The 22,814-nt window shown below is 33.9% G+C and overlaps 1 long non-coding RNA gene across 3 annotated transcripts in view; it reads right to left on the bottom strand.

The window, feature by feature from the left end:
• Positions 1 to 935: 935 nt before the first annotated feature.
• The window catches only part of LOC112642798 (uncharacterized), a 212,695-nt gene continuing 190,816 nt past the window's right edge, over positions 936 to 22,814 (bottom strand). For 2 of the 3 annotated variants that reach the window (XR_003125462.3, XR_007403916.1), the window contains exons 4-6: positions 17,114 to 17,289; positions 15,452 to 15,489; positions 936 to 1,686 (exon numbers count right to left, since the gene is read on the bottom strand). This is a non-coding gene — a long non-coding RNA (uncharacterized LOC112642798). The remainder of the gene's footprint in view (positions 1,687 to 15,451; positions 15,490 to 17,113; positions 17,290 to 22,814) is intronic. The other variant, XR_007403917.1, reaches the window with a different exon arrangement.

Below are 22,814 nucleotides of genomic sequence, written 5' to 3' on the forward strand. Positions count from 1 at the left end.
AATTAACTCTCAAAATGTACCTATACATTTAAATATTTTATAACATTATTTCACAGATATAGATAGATAGATAGATAGATAGATAGATAGATAGATGATAGATAGATAGATAGATAGATAGATAGATAGATAGATAGACAATATTTACATGAACAAATAATTGGGAATTTGATACTGTTCCAACCAGTTTCAGTTACTGAAAAAGTTCCCTTATGTAGTAGCTTCATATCCAATTTTCTTCCCACTAGAAATTTATCATTATTTTTCAGAAAAGTTCTACAATTTTCCAAAAGTTCTATCAATTTGAACAAAGTGTATCACAAAGAGTATAAAATGAATATTTCATAAACCGAAATCTTTATTTTGCTTCTCATTAATTGGTAGAGCCTCCTATATATGAAACTATATAAAATAAATTACTATTTAAATAAATTCCAAATAGGTATTACAATACCTTGAATTTAAAAACCTCAAAAGATGGGCAGCCCTGGTGGCTCAGCGGTTTAGCGCCACCTTCAGTCCAGCCCACATCGGGCTCCCTGCATGAAGCCTGCTTCTCCCTCTGCCTGTGTCTATGTCTCTGTCTCTGTCTTTCTCTCTCTCTCTCTCTGTGTGTGTTTCTCATGAATAAATAAATAAAATTTTTAAAAAATAAAAACCTCAAAGAAACAAACAAATAACCTCAAGGAAGTGAACTAAACCCAAATAACATGGTTTATATTTGGTGTGTAAAAACAATATATTTCCATCATCTATATTTAAATATTCACTTTTATGTATTATAATTAAATGCTGCTAGATTCTTGTGTCTCTAAATTGTATAGTATTACTTGAGAGAAAATATATATGTGTTTTCCAGAAGTTATCACACAAACACAATATTAAGTAAAGTTCAAAATTAAGATTAAAAAGTAAAAATCAAGTAACCATTGAAATTGGAGCAAACACTGACATAAATTTATTAATATAAGTGCAAAGTAAACAGACTCGTCAAGTATACTGGTTGCATCATGAATTATTTATCAACACCTAGAGGTGCATAATCAGAACAAGATTTGTAAACTTGCTCTAGATTTTCAAGGCTAAAAAATTATATATCCAAGAGCAATGAGAAATAAGTAAAAGGTTTGATCTATTAAAATATTTTCCAGGGACCCCTGAATGGCTCATTGGTTGAGCGTATGTGTTTGGCTCAGGACATGATGATATCAGTCCCAGAATTGAGTCCCACATCGGGCTCCCTGCGAGGAGCCTGCTTTCCCTCTGCCTGTGTCTCTGTCTCATCTGTGTATCTCTCATGAGTAAATAAATAAAATATTAAAACATTAATTAATTAATTAATTAATTAATTAATTAAAATATTTTGCTCAGTAGGGATCCACTAAAAACATACCAAATATGTGTGCACACTGGACCTCTATAGAAAGTGTTTATAAAAAAATTAAAAATCCTTAAAATCTCCCCAAATTATTGATGTGAATGAAATCTCAGTATAGATAAATTTAAAATGCCCTGTGTTCAAAATTATAATACTAATAATGCAATATGTATTAAATTTACATTTAAAAAAATCAATATATGCTGTCAACAATTTCCACTTTTTGTGATGATTGGCTGGCTCAGTCAGTAGAACATGATTCTTCATCTTGGTCATGAGTTCGAGTCCCACTTTGAACATAGACTTTACTTTAAAAAAAAGAGAGAGACTAGGAATTAGAATTAAATTGTTTTTGATTAGTCAGAGATAAATTTTTTAGCTGTAATTTTGAACAGCTTTCTACTGTAAAAATACAGTTGTATGATTTGGGGGAATATTTTGAAACTGATTTAGAATATTTTTTGATAAAGAGACTATATTTTATTTTGTACAGTGAGATTATAGAGGAAAGATTTTTACATGAATAACTCAGTATTTTTATAATAAGAAAGCATACAAAGTTTTTTAAAAAAATCATATTAGTCTATAATGGCTCCTAACACATTGTGTCATAGAATCAAACAATGCTAATTATGGATGTAAAAAAATCAAAATAATAGCTCACAGACTGTATATAAGAGGTTATTTATGGCCTTGGAGTAAAGAAAAATCAGTTATGAAAAAGTTCAACAAAAGCATGTGTAAGCAACTTGAAAGGACACATAACCAATTCTAGACTTAGGAATAGGATACTGTTTTAAACTTCAAGGTTGTTTTTTTCTTTTTTCTCAAATATTGCCATTTTGTCATGAACCTCTGAAAATGATTTTGAAGACCTCCAATACAAATCAATATAACTTATCATGGTCGCAACATAAGAATTAAATGTCACCTTACAGGATCCTTTACAACTGAGCTTAGATGAAATTTTAATTACTGTACTGAAGACACTTAGAAAGTTAACAAGCAAGACCAACTCAGATAAATATTTTGTTTCTACCACCAACATGCCTTGGGAATGGCCTTGAATATATGCTTAAAGAGGTAATTATACTTTGATTTGCTCCAAGTTACTGAATTGAAACGAGTTCATGTGAATTTTGGTCCCTTCCTAGTCGGGATTTAAAATATCTTCTGGTTAAATCAATCTTGTAGAGACTTATAAAATGACATCAACATTAATATAGAGAATTTTTCTTTGAGTCAATAAATAGAATGCAGATAACAATTCTTTGTGATTATCAGATTTGAAACTGAGAAGAAAACACCAACTTTATCTGAGTTTATTGTGGCAATGTCACAAATAATGGACATAGTTTTAACCTTCCTAAAGATTTTGAAAATGCTCTTTGATTATATTGTAAAATATACTTAAAACATTAAATTATTTTCTACTAAAAAAAAAAAAAGGAAATACTCAACCAAAAAGTCACAAGTGTTTAGCAATATCTAGATACTGTTGGAAGAGGATCATGCAGCAGGTGTGTTTTCCCACAGATGTGACCGACATGTCGAGAATGAATATTAAAGAATGGCAAAAGCTACAATCTAGAAAAATGAAAAAGTTTCAGTATAATATGGACTGATAATATTAGGATTGGGTTGAACTGAACTAAGCAAAGCATATTTGTTTCACTGCATGTGTAAGGCAACTACATGTGTATGAAAGAAATAACATGAAAATGACTAAAGCAAAGGATTGAATTTAGAAACACTTTCTGAGATTCCTCCTATAAAAATTTGTTTAAAAATAATCCCTATCATTTGAGTAAGATAATGATAGCATACACATTTTTTCCTGAACAAGGTGGGAAAAGAAATAGTGAAAACACTAAGGAAGAGACACAAAATAACGGAGTTCATCGACTGTTTCATCTTCAAGAGATTAAAAGTGTGTACTAGTGCAGGTCTTGAAAAAGTGTTGATGAATGATATAGATGGTAGAGATGATAGAAGGGTGAGATATTTTAAATTATTTTTGAAAAATCAAAATATGTTTTAAATAACAAGAAACAATACCTTTCTAAAAGAAGAAAGAAGAAAAAGTTGTTATAGGTGAGGTGGTCAAGAAACTGAAGGGTAAGATTTGGGGGAATTCTCAATTTGTTGTCAAGATCATGGTGAATAACAGGGGCTTTGAAAGCCAAAAGCAAAAATTGTCATAATGGAAAGAGATCAAATGGTTGGAAAGAGCAATCAGAAGTAGAGGCTTGGTAGAGATGGATAAATGTCATAAGCAAAAAACAGGCACAATTTATTTGCAATGTGTATTTGTTTGTTTGCAGAAAGAACACTAATAGCCTGGCCAGTAAAAATGAATGCCAAATGGATGTATAACCAACCTCTTCATTAGGTGTGTGAGGCTAGGATGGCAAAAGATAGCACCTCGCTGAAAGAACTATTGAAGTTATATTTTCCAGGCACACTGGATCTCAGTTTTCATTGAAAATATGAAAGATTTTAAAAAATTAAAAAAAGAAAATATGAAAGATTTGGTTAATTAGTACATGCATCCATGAATACTCACTCTGATGTGGGATGGAAGGTAGGAGATTGGTGCTAGTGCAGTTGCACAGACATGTGCTGATTAAAATATAGTAATAAATTACATGAAAGTGAGAGATGAACCAGAATATGAGACAAAGAGTCTCATTCATGACAGTTTCTTTGGGAAAAGAGAAAATTGTGACTTTTAAAATACTTCATCCAATATTTTTAATGGCTTCAGGAATTTTTCCAATGACTCAAGGAATTGCCACATTCTGGAACATCATTCAAGATAAAATGCTTAAGAGGACTTTACTTAATGAAAATTTTCATAATACTAGGACACACAAAATACTGTCTAGTATTACATCTACCCAAATTCATGTACTTGGAAATTAGGATTACAGGTATTTTTCTTATCTTTTTGTTACATTTGTAATTTTTCTTAGTTATTAATAAATTAAGCTTTATTAAATGAAAAGGATTAATAGGAACCAGTCTGTTAAGTAAAGACAATGAAAGTATATTGTGTTTAACATTCTATTTGTTTCACAGTATTTATAGATTTTGTCTACTGCATGGAAAATTGTAGGAATTCTGCATATGTTCAGCCTAATGTAATCATTTCTTGTGTTCTGTGGAGCCAATCCTGATTCAACAAAATTAGCTCTAATTTTGTGTCTTTTATTTGTTTCCTCTTCTAGGTTAAATATGGTTTGGAAAAAATATGTTAGAAAATTTGAAAATTGTGAAAATCACTGGCTTATTGGAAAGAGTGTTCTATTCAAAGATGAAGTCTTGTCTCTAGCTTACATTAAACATTTGTTTAATTCCAATCAGTGTCCTGGATTTCCCATCTCTAAAATATGTCCATGAAACATTTCCCTTCTCTTGTAGGAATAAAGATTATTTTTTAAGTTTGGAAATTATTAGAAATCTCTGTTTTTTTGTGTGTTTATTTGTTCCTGGCTTCGAATTATTTTTCCGTCAACATCTTATCTTTACTCTCATTTAAACTGAGTAATGTTATTAATGGATTGATGTATTTACCTGGAGTTATTATGTTTCTGAATGCTATCTTCATATGCTTATGAAGTGGGCGGCGTATAAGTAAGAAACAATAGTAAAACAATCAGCTACTAAGAAATCTCTTCTTAATAATTATGCTAATTGTTTATACTTATTTATTTTTAAGTCAGTAATACCACTTCTATAAGCATGTATTACTTTCTTCATTTTCAAATATCTTGGACATTATAATGCAGCTTTAATTTTTTTTTTCTTCCAGAATTTCACAAGTCACTGATAATAGTAAACTGAGATAAGGTGGTTTTGTGTGGTGTTTTGTTGGTTTCCAGATCTAGTATGTTGTTCAGGCCAGCATCAAAGCGCTGACAAGTTTAGAACTACTTTGATATTTTTAAAAATCAGAGAAAAATATTCCTTCCACATAGCTGTGAGAGAACTAAGAACTTTTACTATACATGAATTTATTAAATATCTCCTTTGAAATGTATTATTGTCAATGTTTCAATGTGCCATAGCAAAGTAATCAGTGTTTTTCTATGCAAACATAATTTAAGTGAACTACTATATTTCCAAAATTAAGAATATTGAATTACTTTAAGAATGGTTAAATTAAGAATATTGAATTACTTTAAGAATGGTTGTATTATCTTTTATTTTTTAATTTTTATTACCTGTATAAAGTAAAATGCTCTTAAAAATCCTCCTTTTGGGGATCCCTGGGTGGCTCAGCGGTTTAGCGCCTGCCTTTGGCCTAGGGCGCGATCCTGGAGTCCCGGGATCGAGTCCCGCGTCGGGCTCCCGTCATGGAGCCTGCTTCTCCCTCCTCCTGTGTCTCTGCCTCTCTCTCTCTCTCTCTCTCTCTCTCTCTCTCTATGTCTATCATAAATAAATAAATCTTTAAAAAACAAAAAATAAATAAATACATACATACATACATAAAATTAAAAAAAATTAAAAAATCCTCCTTTTGAGTTTTCAAACATTAGTTTTCCTTGTCTTCAGTAGGTTAAAATATATTAAAATGTCTGCTTATTTTTTTAAGATTATTTATTTGTTCATGAGAGACAGAGACAGAGAGAGAGAGGCACAGACACAGGCAGAGGGAGAAGCAGGCTCCATGTAGGGAGCCCAACGTGGGACTCGATCTCAGGTCTCCAGGATCAGGCCCTGGGCTGAAGGCAGCACTAAACCACTGAACCACCCGGGCTGCCCAAAATGTCTGCTTATAAGAAAATACTGGACTATCTCTATATTTTTGGGGGACCCAGTGCAAAATGAAAATGAATATTTTGCCTTGTTCAAAAACAATTACGAATTTCAAAATAATGACAGCCAAGTATTAAACCAAATGTAAAGTCATTATATACACATGGAGTCCTGTGTGACTACACAGGTAATGCAGACATTGAGTCTGCAGTAAGCCCGCATCCAAATAGATAAATCTATAGATTCTTACAACTAAAAAAAAGAGAAAATGTACTTCATATGTATACTTAGTAATTTGACTGATTGTGAGTGAAATTGACAATGAGATTGAAATTTATGTTCCGGATCTCTATTTACATCTGAATAAAAAGTTCTATACGAATTATTTTTCAAAATAAAAAAGATTTTTCTAAGAAGAGAATTCCTGAAATAAAACCATTAAAATAATTTATAATTTAATGCCATATTTAAGTCCATGATATTTGATCATAGAAATATATATTCCGTTATTGATTTAGGTGGAAATACCAAAATAAATATGTACTCAAAATTACTCAACTTGGGACACCTGGATGGCTCAGCCGTTGAGCATCTGCCTTTGGCTCAAGGCATGATCCCAGAGTCCTGGGATCAAGTCCCACATTGTGCTCTCTGCATGGAGCCTACTTCTCTCTCTGCCTGTGTCTCTGCCTCTCTCTCTGTGTCTCTCATGAATAAATATGTAAAATCTTTTAAAAAATTAATCAACTTATTTTGTCATATATATATGTATATATGACACACACACACACATATATATATACATATGTGTATATATATATACATATATATATATGACTTATATTTGTTCCGTGGTATATATGTCACTGAACAAATAAGATTTGAGAGCAGAAATAGGGGCACCGGGGTGGCTCAATCAGTTAAGCATCTGCCTTCATCTCAGGTCATGATCCCAGGGTCCTGGGATCAAGCCCTTCATGGGGCTCTCTGCTCAGTGGGAGTCTGCTTCTCCCTCTCCCAATTCCTGTAACTCCTCTTGCTTGTGCTGTCTCTCTGTGTGAAATAAACAAATAAAATCTTTAATAAAATCTTTAAAAAAATTGAAAGCAAAAATAAGTGAACATTTGGAACATGTAAAAAATATTTTCTTGTTGTGTTTTGGAAGCTATTAGCAGGGCAGGAACTCACCACTAATTCACCTCCTGCTTGAACAACCCTGTAATGTAATTTGCAAGCCAGTTGTAATTTCACCCAAAACATATTATGAAATGGAATGTATTTACTCTCACAGGGTTTGCCCTACAGAATAATTTGTAAGAGAGAAAAGCATTGTTCTTCTTGAGCTTAATGGCTGCTCCTTTTGAAGTCGCATACATATTTACCTGACCAATCCTTCTTACTCTCTATTTCAAGTTATCTGGTGAAATTAATTTGGAATATAATTGATGGGAGGTCTGATCTGAATAAATGTGTATGTTACAAATGCAAATGCATTAATGTATTTTACAGCTATGCAGTTTCAAGAACTGACTTATTTCTATCTGCTTTTTATTCACTTTTTAAAATTAGGCTACTGATGCATATTAGAATTTAATTACACCAATTAGTACTGCCACATCAGACATATGATGTGCCTTCAATTAAGAAGTACCTAATGGGTATTAGTACAATTTAGCTTCATAATTAAAGTTCTAAGAACAGCACAAATTAAACATTATGATTACAAAACATTAAAAATCTACTGGTGAAATTAAAGCTGAATATTTTAGCTTCTCCATTTAAACTGATTTTTAAAAAGAGAATCAGGATTACATAAAAAAAGCAATGTTAATATTATTGAAGCATTCTTAACTAAAGCGAGAAAACTATGCATGCATATGTATATATATATCATAGATAATGATTAAATATTTAAGAAAGTATCAAACATAATATTCCTGTCATCTAATAGGTGTTAAAAGTTATTATTTCAGGTTTTGTTTTTTCTTTGTTTTTGCTTTTCTTTCTTTCTTTTCTTTTTTTTTTTTTTTTTTCCATAAGATATTTATCTGCAATAGCCACTTAGAACTCCTGCTCCAGGGAGCATAGATGGCAGACACAGGAAGCCTCAGTGGTGGAATCTCTGATTATGGCACTGTACTGGGGCCATATTTCCTCAGGATGCTCCTGGCCAAGGACTGAGCATGTTGGGGTACTTGTGGGGGACCTGTTGTTAGGAATAGTGGCACTCTTATTAGACTTTGAATTGAGACTCCTCATTGGTCTGACCAAAACTTACTGCCACTGTGCTGAAGGCTGAGAATATTTTGTTTCAATTCTTTCTTTTTTCCTTCCACACTGATCATTGCTATCTAAGGATTCCTTGTATTTATACCTGCTTCCTCTCCTAAATGCTTAGCAGGAACTTCCCCCATGAAATTTTTACATAACTAAAAAAACTGCTTTGTGTTAGCTTCTTGGAAAACCTAATAAATATCTTATGTAGAATACATATATATATTAAATATTATATATTATATGTATTTATATGTGTTATATATTATTAAATATATATATTTATAACTTTTGCCATTATTGGGATACTGATTTTTAAAGATTATCTGAACAGAGATACTTAAAAATAACAAAACTCTAAGAATATCTTTCTATCTGGATTACTTTGAATTTTCTTCAAAAGAAATAGAATATTAGATGGAGGTAGCCAAGAAGGTGGATGAATAGGGAATCTCATTTCATCTGATCCCTTAAATTCAGCTAGATAACTATCAAATCATTCTGAACACTCAAGAATTCAACCTGAGATGTAAGAAAAAGTATCTGGAGCTCTACAAGTAGAAAAGTGACCACTTTTTGCAAGGTAAGACATGTGGAGAAATTATTCTGAAGGGATATATCTGAAGATAAATGGTGGAGGGAAGGAGCCTTAATAAGCTGACTACTGGAATGTGATATAATACTGGAGTGCAAAATCAGAATCCTTAGAAATTGGTTCCAGTGAGAGATATCCCTGCCGAAAAGGTGCTCAGGTGGTGATATAGGGTGGAATTCTAGGTGACACAATATGATTTCAAGATCACTGGAATCACAGAAAGAATGGGAGTGCCTCAGCCAGTAGAGTTCACAAACACTGGAGCAGGGAAACTGGTTAGGGTCAGCGAGCGGGAAGCTGGCTCTCATCTCAGTTAGCCACCACCAGATTGGATGACTGCTCTCCACATGGGGACTGTGCAAAGAACAGGAGCTGGGGGACCCTCCACCTTCCTCTGAGAGGGATAGAGCAGGTGCCTGCACAGCTGTGGGAGAGCTCGCAGTGTGGTACTGCCCTGCAGAAGAGAGGAAAGCAGTGACTCTTGGCCTTTCCCTGGGAGGATCAGTGTGGACATGCACCATAGGAGTCTGTAGAGTTTGGCACACAGAAGTGAAGACTTTATTCCTGAGGCTTTATTGAAGAGAGGGGACTGTGACCTTTTCACACTGGGGCTGGATATTGAATGTGGACATTTTTATTTTGATCCTAGAAAGAGGTACAGAAAACCTTCAGGGAACAAAAGACACACAGAATAACCAATAACAGCTTGAGCCCAGCATCCTTGCAAATGGCAGTGAACTCTGCCCAGGCAAAGATACCTAGGAATCAGTGCAGCAGGGCCCTCTCCCAGAATATCAACTGGAAGAACAACTGGACAGCAAATTTATGGACCACTCAGGAGAGTAAAACTCCAGCGCTAGGGGAAAATAGTGTATAGAATTTTAGATTCTTTCTCACGAGTCATTTATCTTCCACTTTAAAATTTTCCATTTCTTTTTTTTTTTTCTCTTTTCAACTAGTTTCTTATTTTGTCAACTCTTTGTTTTTCAGTCTTTTTTAGCATTTACATTTTATAGATATATTCTTCAATTTTTACTTCCTTTCACTCTATTCCATTTTGTTTTATTTTTTAATCTCTTTTTTAAAAGATTTTATTTATTTATTCATGAGAGACACACACAGAGAGAGAAGCAGGGACATAGGCAGAGAGAGAAACAGGCTCCAGGCAGGGAATCCAATGCAGGACTCCAGGATCATGCCTGGGTGGAAGACAGGCGTTAAACCACTGAGCTACCCAGGTATCCCCAAATATATATATACATAATTGCTTTCTTTACAATTTAGGATTTAATATCTTCTAACACAGACCAAAATATACCCAAGAACAAGTGGATCACCCTGTTTTTCTACCCTGTGAGGTCATATTCTCTCTTCCCACCCTCCTCTTTTTTTTTTTTTTTTTTCTTTCCCTAATTTGTTTCTTTCTTCACTTTCCATTTTCTTTTCTGGTTTATGACCTCTTTGCATTTGTCTAGGGTGTATTTTGCTTGGATCTTGGTTCGTATCTTTGATAGTTCTCACTCATTCATCCATTCTTCTCTGGACACAATGTCTAGAAGGAGAAATTCACAACGAAAGAAGGAACGAGAGGAAATGCTATCTGCCACAGATCAAATCAATATAGGCATAAGTAAAATGTCAGAGATGTAATTCAGGATAACAATTATAAAGTTACTAATTAGGTTGAGAAAAGCATACAAGACTCTTAGTGAAGAAATGAGATCTAATCAGGCCAAAATTAAAAGTGCTCTAACAGATATGGATTCGAACTTAGATGCTCTAATAGCTAGGGTAAATCAGGCAGAAGAGAAGGTAAGTGAGATAGAAGACAAGCTTGTGGAAAGGAAGGAAGCTGAGGAAAAGAGAGAAAAATAACTAATGGAACATGAAGGGAGACTTCAGGAATAACAATGTAATAAAATGGAAAAAAATAAATTACTGGAGTCCCTGAGGGAGAAGAAAGAGAGAGAGGGCTAGAAGGTATATTTGAGCAAATCATAGTTGAGAACTACCCTAATCTGTAAGGAAATAGGCATTAACGTCCAAAAGATAGAGAGGACCCCTCCCAAAATCAATAATAATAGGTTAGCATTCTGACATATAATAGGGAAGCTTGTGAATTTAAAAAATAAAGAGAAAATCCTGAAAGCAACTTGAGACAAGAGGTCCCTAACCTATGGGGGTAGGAACATTAGGATGGCATCAAACCTATCCACAGAGACCTGGCAGTCCAGAAAGGGCTTGCATGATATTTTCAAAGTAGTAACAGAAAAACATGCAGCCAAGAATACTTTACTCAACAAGGCTATCATTCCGAATGGAAGGAGAGATAAAGGGCTTCCAGGACAGACAAAAAATGAAAGAGTACGTGACCACAAAGTCAGCCCTCCAAGAAATATTAAGGGGGATCCTATAAGCAAAAAGAGAGCCCATGAGTAATATAAACCAGAAAGAAACAGAGACATTCTACAAAAATAAGTAATACAATAACACTAAATTCATATGTTTCAATAGTTACTCTGAAATAAATGAGATAAACACTCCAGTTATAAGATACAGGTATCACATTGGATAAACAAACAAACAAACAAACAAATCTCATCCAGATGCTATCTACAACAGACTCCTTTTAGATCTAAAGACATCTCCAGACTGAAAGTGAGGGCGTGGAGAATCATTTATCATGTTAACAGACCTCAAAAGAAAGCTAAGGTAGTAACTCTCATTTCAAACCAATTAGATTTTAAACCAAAGGCTCTGATAAGAGAAGAAGGACACTATATCATACTTTAAGGGTCTACCAACAAGAAGATCTAACAATTATAAATATTTGTGCTCCTAATTTGGGAACATCTAACTACACCAAACAATTAATAACCAAATTAAGAAACACATTGAGAATAATAAATAATAATAGGGGACTTCACTACCCCACTCACGGCAATGGACAGATCATCTAAGCACAAGATCAACAAGGAAATAAGGGCTTTGAATGACACACTAGATCAGATGGACTTTACAGGTGTATAGAGAGCATTCCATCCGAAAGCAACAGAATACATATTCATCTCGAGTTCACATGAAACTTTCTCCAGAATAGACCACATACTGGGTCACAAATCAGGTCTCAACACATACCAAAAGATTAGGATTATTCTTTGCATATTTTCAGACCAAATGCTTTGAAACTTGAACTCAATTGCAAGAGAAAATTTTGAAGGAACTCAAACACTTGGAGATTAAAGAGCATACTACTACAGAATGAATTGATCAACCAAGAAATTAAAGAAGATTTTTTTTAATTCAATTCATGGGAATTACTTAAAATGAAAATACAACTGTTCAAAATCTTTGGGGTACAGCAAAGAAAATCCTAAGAGGGAAGTGCATTGCAATATAAGACTCTTTCTAAAAAAATAGAAAAAAATGTTAAATACACAAGCTAACCTCACCTAAAGAAGCTGGAGAAAGAACAGCAAATAAACCTTAAACTAAGCAAAAGACAAATAATAAAGATTAAAGCAGAACTCAATGAACTAGAAACCAGAACAATAGAATAGATCAATGAAACTAGGAGCTGGTTCTTTGAAAGAATTAATAAGATAGATAAATCCCTAGCCAGACTTATCAAAAGAAAAGAGAAAGGACCCACATTAATAAAATCATGAATTAAAGAGATCACAACCAACACCAAGGATATACAAATTATTTTGAAATTATATTATGAGCAATTATATACCAACAAATTAGGCAATCTGGAAAAAGTAGATGCATTCCTAAAAACTTATAAACTATTAAAACTGAAACAAGAAGAAATAAAAAATCAGAACACCCATAATCACCAAGAAAATTTAAACAATAATCCCCCCCCCCCCCGCCAAAACAAAAAGTCCAGGGCCAAAAAGCTTCTCAGGGGAATTTTTCCAAATATTAAGGAAAATAAATACCTATTCTACTTGAGCTGTTTCAAAATAATAGCAATGGAAGGAAAACTTCCAAACTCATTCTATAAGGCATTATCTTGATCTCCAAACCAAAGAATCTCAAAAGGAAAATCAAAGACTGATATCCCTGAGGAACATGGATGCCAAAATACTCACCAAGATATTAGCCAATAGAATCCAATAGCACATTAAAAGGATTATTCACCAGGACCAAGTGGTATTTATTCTTGGGATCCAAGAGTGGTTCAACTTTCACAAATCAATCAGCATGATATATCACATTAATAAAATAAAGAACAAGACCCATATGATCCTCTCAATTGATGCAGAAAAAGCATTTGACAAAATACAGCATCCTTTCTTGACTAAACTGCTTCACAGTGCAGGGATAGAGGAAACATACCTCAACATCATAAAAGACATCAATGAAAGTCCACAACAAATATCATCCAATGGGAAAAAACTCTTAGTTTTTTAGTGAACATGTCCACTCTCACCACTCACCACTGTTATTTTTTTTTAAGATTTTATTTATTTATTCATGAGAGACACAGAGAGAGAGAGAGACAGAGAGACAGAGACAGAGAGAGAGACAGAGACATACGCAGAGGGAGAAGCAGGCTCTACACAGGGAGCCTGATGTGGGACTCAATCCCAGGACTCCAGGATCACACACTGGGCTGAAAGCAGGCACTAAACTGCTGAGCCATCCAGGCATCCCTCACCACTGTTATTCAACATAGTACCGGAAGTCCTAGTCTCAGCAATCACAAAGCAAAAAGAAATAAAAGGCATCCAAATCAGCAAAGAAGTTAAACTCTCATCTTTGCAGATGACATGACACTTTATATGGAAAACCCAAAGATTCCATCCTAAAATTGCTAGAACTCACATAACTCAGCAACATGGCAGGATATAAAATCAATGCACAGAAATCAGATGCATTTCTATACACTAACAATGAGGCAGAAGAAAGACACATCAAGGAAATGATCCCGTTTACAATTGCACCAAAAAACCATATCTTGGAATAAACCTAACCAAAAAAGTAAAGTATCTGTACTCTAAAAAGTAAAGAATGCTTATGAAGAAATTGAGGAAGACACATTGAGATGGAAAAACATTCCATGCTCAAGGACTGGAAGAATAAATATTGTGAAAATGTGTATGCTACCCAGAGCAATTTACACATTCAATGCAATCCCTATCAAAATACCATTAACATTTTTCACAGAGCTGGAACAGATAATCCTAAGATTTGTATGGAAATAGTACAGACCTCAAATAGTGAAAGAAATGTTGAAAAAGAAAATCAAAGCTGATGGCCTCACAATGCCAGACTTCAAGGTATATTACTAAGCCATAATCATCAAGACAATGTGGTACTGGTACAAAAACAGACACATTGATCAATGGAGCAGAATAGAGAACCCAAAAACAGGCCCTCAACTTTGTGGTCAACTAATCTTCAACAAAGGATGAAGGTATATCCAATGGAAAAAGACAATCTCTTCAATAAATGGTTCTGGGAAAATTGGTCAGCCACATCTAGAAGAATGGAACTAGATCTTTTTCTCACACCATACACAAAGATAAACTCAAAATGGATGAAAGGCCTAAATGTGCGACAGTAATCCATCAAAATCCTAGAGAAGAACACAGACAGCAACCTCAGCTGCAGCCACTTTTTGCTAGACACATCTCCAAAAGCAAGGGAAATAAAAGCAAAAAATTACCTATTGGGACTTCATCAAGACACAAAGCTTCTGCACAGCAAAAGAAACAGTCAATAAAACTAAAAGGCAACCTACGAAGGGAGAAGATATTTGCAAATGATAAACATCAGATAAAGGACTAGTATCCAAGATCTATAAAGTACTTATCGAACTTAGAACCAAAAAAACCCCCAAATAATCCAGTCAAGAAATGGGCAGAAGATATCTACAGTCATTTTGACAAAGAAGACATACAAATGGCCAGCAGATACATGAAAAAATGCTTCCTATCACTTGGCATCAGGAAATAAAAATCAAAATCACAGTGAGATATCACTTTACATTAGTGAGAATGGCTAAAATGAACAATACAGGAAACAACAAATGTTGGTGAGGACATGGAGGAAAGGGAACCCTCTTGCACTGTTGGTGGGAATGCAAGCTGGTGCACCCACTCTGGAAAATGTCATGGAGGTTCCTCAAGAAGTTAAAAATAGAGCTACCCATGACCCAGCAATTGCACTACTAGGTATTTGTCCCAAAGTTACACATGTAATTATCTGAAGGAGTACCTGCACCCCAATGTTCATAGCAGCAATGCCTGCAATAACCAAACTGTGGAAAGACCCAAGATGTCCATCAACAAATGAGTAGATAAAGGAAATGTAATATACAAATGTGATATTGTATATATATACACAAGTATTATATATATATATATATATATATATATATATACACACAATAGAATATTACTCAGTCATCAGATAGGATAAATACTTACCATTTACATCAATGTGGATGGAACTGGAGGGTATTAAGCTGAGCAAAATAAATCAAACAGAGAGAGACAATTATGAGAGACAATTCACTCATATGTGGAGTACAAGAAACAGCACAGAGGATCATAGGAGAAGGAAGGAAAAACTGAAGGGGAAGTCATCAGAAAGGGAGAGAAACCATGAAAGACTCATCACTATAGGAAACAGAGGGTTGCTGGAGGGGAGGTGGGTAGAGTATGGGGTAGTTGGGTGATAGGCTATTAAGGAGGGCAGGTGATGTGATGAGCATTGTGTGTTATACACAACTAATAAATTATTGAACACTACATATGAAACTAATGGTATATTATATGTTAATTAATTGAATATAAATTATAAAAAAGCAGAATGATATGGAATATTATGAAAAATTCCAAAATGTCTACATATCAATAACTATTCAGAGAAACCCTAATACTATAATAAAAATAAGGATTAAGGCATTTGTATTTCTCCACTTGCCAAGAACTACATTTAAGATAAAAGTATATTTTTCCCAAACTTAAATATCAAAGATCAATTAAGACATTCAAAACTCACCCTTCTGATTGCTTTCACTGACTTATGTGGAAAAAATAATACCAAAAATTCTATCAACTGATATATGTATATATATGATTTTATTTATTTATTCATGAGAGACACAGGGAGAGAGAGAGGCAGAAACACAGGCAGAGACAGAAGCAGGCTCCATGCAGGGAGCCTGATGTGGGACTTGATCCCAGGACTCTAGGATCATGCCCTGGGCCAAAGGCAGGTGCTAAACTGCTGAGCCACCCAGGGATCATACTCTTGATCTAATTTTGACAAAGCTCTTGGTTTACTGCACAGTGGTCAACATAGAATTATTATTTTCATTTCTGGATTAGTTGTGTTTCCTGGATGACATAAATATGAAATTTTCAAGTTATGTGAAATTTCATCAAGATGTGTTAAGGTGAGCATAGTAGCTAGTAGCTAGCATTCAATGAAAGGTTTCACTTGATTGCTTGTAAATTTATTTAGTGTAGGAGAATTTTTTTTTTTAACTTAACATTTCCACCCCTATTCCACCTCATGTCTTTCTGCTTCTGGAGCTTTGTTAAAAGAATGTTGAACCTTCCAGATTCACCCTACAATTAGTCAAAAATGCCATAATTAAGTTAGCATGGAATGACTAATTGGGGTTCTTTCAAAAGTGAAAAGAATTACATGTAAACAAGTGTGGAAGTGGACAGACTTTTTGAATGAATATTGCATAGGTGAGATGGGAGAAAATGGTGACCTGTTTTCTGGTGAATAATGTTAATGAGATAAATGACGAGATCAATAAAACTCATAGGAATCAGTTTGTTGACTGAAAAGGATGAATATGGTAACAAATAATGTCTCTCTTAAGTTTTACCTATGAGGGTGATCGGGTTTGTCTGGATTCCAAGTTCACTACTAACAGTATTTGCTAAAAAAATATTTCCCATAGGAGCTCTAACACTTAGCAGTTTATTCCTTGTTTTGCAAGTAGGGCTTCTGACATGGCTTATGAATAAGATAAACATAGGACCTTCTTCATCTGTGCTTTAATTTTTCCGATTGTTTTTGATTTTTTATATTTTTAAAAGTGAAAACGCCATTAAGATCATACTTACCTCCTTTCAGTTTTATGCTTGAAACTCCATTTGCAAGAAAGCAATGCTCATCATCAGGTCAGGTCTCATTCTTTCAAAATATAGCCTATTGAGTAGCCATGCGTGAGACATTCTTTACTTCCCATAGTCCATGGTGTTTTGTACATATCCCTTGATCTGAGATTAATAATCTTTTCCTGAGATAATCAATAGAATGAGATAGATAATTTGGGCTCCTTATTTGTATAATGAAATATACATTTCGGGTCCTACTCAGTTATTTTCCAGTTGAATGTACTTTACAAACACACACACACACACACACACACACAACTGCTTCTCATTTTGCAAAGAATTAGTGGGAAGAATTTGTAATTTAAAATTATTGCCTCTTTTGGTACTTTTAGGACATATTTGCTTATTTAGGACTCTGAGATATTTCAAACAGCATTTTAACAGTCACATATCAACATGATGAAAGGGTCATCAATGATAATTTCCTGGTTATATTTCAGAAAGAGATATGAGTATTTGAATTTTTGTGATCTCAGATTTTGGGTTTCTGTCAGGGAAATTTTTAAGTAAACCTCAGCTTCTCATTTCTGTCTGTAAAACACTAGATTTCATTGTTCTGCAATGAAATTATTATTTCATTTATTTATTTATTTATTATTTATTTATTTATTTATTTATTAATTTTCTTCTCACTATTTCTAAAATTACTTTTCTTGAAAGGAACCATGGATAAATCTTAGGAATAGATTGAAAAAAGGGACTGGTAAATGAGAGCAACAAGATGTAAATACAGGCTGTTTGGATCCAATAATAGACCTCTAACTACATGCTATTTATTAAGAAAAATAGGCAAACTCCAAACAAAAAATTCAAGAGTATATCTGCCTCCCTGTGGCAGATAATGAATGAAAAGTAGCTGCAAAGTTATAGATACAGTTCTCATTCTTAAACTGGAGTGTGTGCTCACACGTGTTCATTCCATTACTATGTCTTACAGGTGAGGTATTTTAATTAAATATTAATGATAGAAATAGAATACTACGAGATAAAATATCTAGCAGCATGTTGCAACAAAAAACAAAATTAAAATTGAATATAGGCAGTGTCTTTTTAAGGCCTAATCTCTCACTATGTAAACATATCTCTTAGGCAAAGAAATCACAGATCCGCACATTTTCAGGCACAAAGGACTCAATTAAATAAATAAAACGAGGGACTACTGAGGCCAATTTATACTATCAAATAACAAGTAAATAAATAAATAAAATAAAAAATGCTAAATCCAGAAAAATGAAAATAGCTACGTAGCATTTACATAATTTCAAAAGTGTAATTGTTAGGCATATATAATTTTTGTAAAGTTTAGAACCTCCTGCATAATTCTTATTCTCATTATTTATTACTAAACATATTTATTTCACTTTAAAAATATTATTTTGAACTTTCATTTGTTTAATAACTATTGTTGCAATTGAAAGAGATGTAAAACAAAAATAAACTTTTAGGTAAATATCAATCTATAAACCAGAAATATACGCTGATCATTTCTTTCTAAATAATGCTATTATAAATGTATGCACATTTCAGATTATATATCCTGAGTTATGGTGCCTATTATATTTGTATAAGTTTATTTGTATAAGTTTAATGTCATTTATTAAAGATACTAAAAGAAAGATATTATGCAATTAAAATATAAATAAATATATTATTCAATATAATTACTCATTAGATATATCTATGTAATATTGGTCTTTGCTGCCATGAATTAACTCCTCACAAGATTTTAGAATTTAATTTATTTCATCAAGTGTCACAAAGTCTTTGGCTCTTATCAAATATAGTACTATAAACACTGTATATAGACACTGTATCTGTATCTGTATCTGCTAAAATATTCAATTTTTTATATCTTCCTTTTATTGTACTTTGTTTTTATTTTCATATTTTCACACCCACACTAAATAATTCAATAAATCTACATTATTATATAGTGATATAATAAAACTGTAAAATCTAGTATAGATTTCATAGAGAAAAAAACATAAAAACCTTGAATTGATAATCAATTAGAAGTAAAATTTCATGTTTTTATTTTTTTGCACATTCTTCTTTCCCTAGACTTCCTGTATTGATAAAGCAGTGAACAAAGTGTATGCCTTAAAAAACCCTACAGAGTTTGAAGTGAATATAGATGAAAGATAATATAAGCAAATAAAATGTAGCAATTACTGTTAAATTAAAAATAGAGGGAATATAGAGAGAACATAGCAAAAATATGTTGACTTTATCAGTAGGGTGTGAATATAAACTGAACTAAGCAGGTTTATGCTGTATGAGGCAGGGATTACACTAGGTGAAGATAAAGACATAGAGTAGATAAGAGGCTAGTTCATATAAAATGCTCCAGTTAAAGGAATTTGAATTTATGGCTCAGGCAATAGAAGCTATTAATAGTTTTAAGCAGAGGATTGATTGGATGAGATTGGTAATTTTCAAGAAATAATTTGGGCAACATTAAAGCAAAGGATCAAAGAAGTTTGACCCTGAGGTAAGGAAATAAGATAAAAGTCTTTAGCAATAATCTAAGTGAAAATTGGATGGAAGTCAAAACTATTTACCCAAGTAAGCTGAGTCGAAATTGATGACTAAGAAAGTGGTATGTTAAGCAGAGTGAAAAGTCCAAGACTGGGGTGTGTCTGGCTGGGGTAATGTGGAATGATAAATATGCAGTTATGTCCTGTTTCAGTGAGCAGGTTCTGGCCAGTGAAATATGGATAGAAGTCATGCAAGCCATTTTCAAGCTTTCCTCTTACATTTCCTAGGGCATACATGGATATTTCAGTACTTAGTTGTTATCATAGCCCACCTCAATTAATACCAGTTTGTTGGAAGGAATGAGTACTATTGTAATGAAAAGCTAAAATCTATGGCATTGTCTTACAATCAGGAAGTAGGTGGTGTGGTAACTTAAATCAACGATCATCAAAGATGATGGGAAGTAGCTGTCCATTCTTCCCTCACAGAGGGAAGTGGTTGGTATCAAAAAACTGTTGTATGAGTGTTTTTCCCAGAAAACAAAAACACAGTTTAACCAAAGGACTTATTCATCTGTAATACATAGATCATTCAAACTATCTGCCCAGGAGCCTTTCATAATTATCAAAAGCCCAGTGGCTCCCATGTACTTCCTATTCTTGCCTTTCTAAATGAGATTTTTTGTGATTTTCCTGCCCTTGTTCTCATATAGGATATGGAAGGTAATATCCTGGAACAAATGGGGACACTTCAGAACCTGATAGAGACTATTTTACATCACCTAGAAATTCAAGATTTTGTGCTGGATGTATAATGGATGAAAATCTGGGTTATGCTCCTCAGGGAGAGGATTGTGTTCCACGTGAGAAGTGAAGAATGAAGTGTCTAAATTCCATCCAGTTAAATTGGACAGAAGAGTTGTAACCCTCTAATATATCCTGTAAAATCTTCTATATCCCTTTCCTTTAGAAAAAGAAAAAAGAGAGAGAAAGAAAGAAAAGAAAAGTGCAGCCCAGGTGGCTCAGCGCCGCCTTCAGCCCAGGGCTTGATCCTGGAGACCTAGGATTGAGTGCCACGTCAGGCTTTCTGCATGGAGCCTACTTCTCCCTCTGCCTGTGTCTGTGTGTGTGTGTGTGTGTGTGTATGTCTCATGAATAAAAAAAAATCTTTTTTAAAAAAGAAATCATTACGAATTTAAAACAAAGAGAATTAGTGTAAAATTGGGAGTAAAAATGACTTTTTAAAAAAGGCAATGAGGCAACTATTGTAAGGCAACCCAGAATTTGGAATCAGCAAGAAGAAGTTGCTACCATCTTTAGATGGAGAGGCCAAGATAGGAGACCACATTACTGGAGCTGAGGATAGAGATTGCTGGCCAAAAGTTGACCTGTGTAGGAGCCAGAGTCATGGAAAAAATGCAGCTGTTATTAGAGATGACACTATGACAGAGAGTGATTGAGAGAATGCTTAGATTTTTCCTTTTCCTGCTTTTCATCTAACATCTCCATTGTCACATCCTACCTGTAGGCCAGACTTCATAAAATCCTGAGATATACAACCTCCACTAGTCAGGGCCTCTGTGTTATGAACTTAGCTAGGAAGAGTAAGAAATGAATTTGAGGAAAAATAGACTCATTATAATCATAACATTCAAGTAGAAATGTAAAAGATGCAACTGAATTTATGAGTGTGGAATTCAGGATAGAGATAAGGCATGGAAATATAAATTTGGGAGTCATTAGCATTTAGATTGCATATAAAGCCGTGAGATTGAGTGAGATCACCGAGGAAGCAAGTGCAAAGAAAGATGAGGGGGTGAAAATCAAGTACTGAGAACTAGGGCATTCCAAGATTAAGAGTTGTGGGGGGAAAAAAGGAGAAACCAGTGAAAAAGACCGAGAGAGAAAGACAGAAAGACTAGAGAAGTAATAAGAAATCCAGGAAGCTGGTGAAGAATAAGGTAGTGATAAGTTGTATCAAATGCCTCTACTAGATCAGTAAGGGAGAAAGAGAAAGAGCCATAAAGAATGGACAGAAGCTTACTTAGAATGTGGGAGGAGATTTAAGACAAGGTGCAATGAGCAAATACAGGGAGTGTGTTTAATGATTATTTTGAAAATTTTTGATAAAGAAGGGATTAAGTTCCCTAGTGGTAGCTGGCAAGGAAAATGTGACAGCCAAAGGTCTTTAGTTGTTCACTGGTTTTTGTTTTCTTAGATGGAAGAACTAATGGCATATTTGTATGATTGTGAAATGATCCAGTAAAGAGGAAAAAAATGATTATGTGAAGCACAAGGAAGCATTCCTTGAAAGAGGTCTGTGTGTAGTCACAGAGAGCTGATGAGCAGGCTCTCTGTAAGGGGTTGGGCTCAGGTAAGAGCATGGATATTTCTCTGCTGTCAATAGTTCTCAACAGGGGGTAATTTTGTCTTCCAGTGGGGTATTTTGTGATGTTTGAAGAGGGTTTTAATTGTCCCAGCTTGTGACAACTTGTGTTCAATTGTCCCAACTTGTGAATGAGGTACTTCAAAAACAGAGAGGCCAGGAATGCTGCTATATTTCCTACAATGCATAGGACAGCTCCCACCTTCCATGATCAAAAAGCATTATTTAGCTCATTATGTCAATGGAAGTTATGTTAAGAAACACTGTCCTAAAAAAAAAAAAAAAAAAAAAAAAAAAAAAAAGAAACACTGTCCTATTGCAATATAATAAATAAATACTATGTGAGTTACAACACTGATATTAAATGTATGTGATGATGGGAGCCTGAGTACTTTTCCTCCTGATTGCTTATTTATTTATTTTTTTTCCAGTGGCATAAGAAACACGATCATCGGCTGGCAATGAGATTGGGGAAGATGTGAGAGGTCTGAAATGAGAAAGCAATTTACAAATTAATATTATATGAGAGAAAGAAAGTGATGGATTATGGAAGAATAATGGGCTTCTTTGGCAACATTATTTCAAGGTCATAGTTTTAAAGAAATAACAGCATGATTTAGTTGTATGCTTTCTTCCAACTGCATTCAGGTACATGAAAGCAATTCTAGAATTGGTGGAGACATGCATGAAACCAAGGCTATAGTTTTGTCAAGTGAGTCATAGTTAGGAGATAAAAGTTTATTTGATGACCAAGGATGGAACAGAATATTTGAAGGGCTTAAAG

Source organism: Canis lupus, chromosome 19 (assembly GCF_003254725.2).
Source record: "Canis lupus dingo isolate Sandy chromosome 19, ASM325472v2, whole genome shotgun sequence".
Lineage (NCBI taxonomy): Eukaryota > Metazoa > Chordata > Mammalia > Carnivora > Canidae > Canis > Canis lupus.